The sequence below is a fragment of the Limulus polyphemus genome, unplaced genomic scaffold (assembly GCF_000517525.1).
Source record: "Limulus polyphemus unplaced genomic scaffold, Limulus_polyphemus-2.1.2 Scaffold1791, whole genome shotgun sequence".
Lineage (NCBI taxonomy): Eukaryota > Metazoa > Arthropoda > Merostomata > Xiphosura > Limulidae > Limulus > Limulus polyphemus.
In genome coordinates, this window is record NW_013667401.1 from 221,544 (window position 1) to 222,715 (window position 1,172).

A 1,172-nucleotide genomic window follows, 5' to 3' on the forward strand; every position below is an offset into this window, starting at 1 on the left:
CTGTCCGTTTATTGTGGAATTTATCGCCAACAAGTCACAGACACCTACTGTAAAAGAATCCTTAGCCCACTTATACATAAAACCCTGACATGTAGTAACCACTCGATTAGTGACTATCAACCACTACAATAACCCATGTTAGGTGTGGTGGTAATCTTTAGTCAGTATTGTTGTGATGTAGCATCACACAACTTCACCACCAATTACAATCAGTTTACCTCTAGTCAGTATTGTTATGATGTAGCATCACACAACTTACCCATTAATTATAATCGCTTTTCTTTCTATCGTTATATTATTAGCGTACAATAACACCTTTAAGTGTTTGTGTTATATGTATCTATATCGGGTGTACTACATTCCGCTTCATTTTAAACGTGTATTAGAGGGTTACACCACAGAGGTGGCGAGTGGAATGAAGAAAGACTTGTTTTTTAGTTAATTAACAGATTTCCAATGAAATGTAAGTTATGGTATGTCCCAGTTGAGTGATAAGTCCCAGTAGACTAATGGGTTTTTCCTAGTACAGCTTTAGATGGATAGCTCAAGTCTAGTTTCAGAATTTATATTTTTCTTTTATGTTTGCAACTTGTTTCAAGAAATTACAGCACTTCTTTTACAGATGACCTTAGATGTTGAAAGTTTCACGTGACAGGTAAAGAGCGATGATTAGATCGACTGTAAAAGTTATTTGACGTTTCGCAGTACTTCACAAATTACCACCTGTAGGTACGCCAATAAACAGCGTTACTTCCTTCTCTCGTCACTGGAATAAAGTATAACGAGATAGGTAGCTAGAGTAAAGACAGAAGATTCGGTCTGTTTCATCGATACCTCACGTCAGGACAACAAGTAAGTTAGTTTGGTACACATAATTAGTAAAGAATATAGAAGAAATCTGTTTGATGTACATAAAATTAAAATTTTTATCATTCGTGGATTTAGTGTGTGGATTATCGTCTACGTAATCCAAAAGGTTTATTATACCTACAAAAGATGCATTTGATACGTACATAAAATTAAATATTTATTGTAAGTATAAACAGAGTGGTTAAAAAAGATATAGAATTATATGTTTATTGTAAGTATAATTAAAGTGCTTGATAGAGATATAGAATTAAATATTTATTGTAAGTATAATTAAAGTGCTTGATAGAGATATAGAATTAAAT

The 1,172-nt window shown here is 32.9% G+C and overlaps 1 protein-coding gene across 1 annotated transcript in view; it reads left to right on the top strand.

Annotated features, from left to right (window-relative positions):
- Window positions 1-681: 681 nt before the first annotated feature.
- LOC106464944 (clotting factor B-like) overlaps window positions 682-1,172 on the top strand; it is an 18,745-nt gene continuing 18,254 nt past the window's right edge. Inside the window, exon 1 of the mRNA XM_013925117.2 lies at window positions 682-852. The gene's annotated coding sequence lies outside the window, so the exon portion shown is untranslated. The remainder of the gene's footprint in view (window positions 853-1,172) is intronic.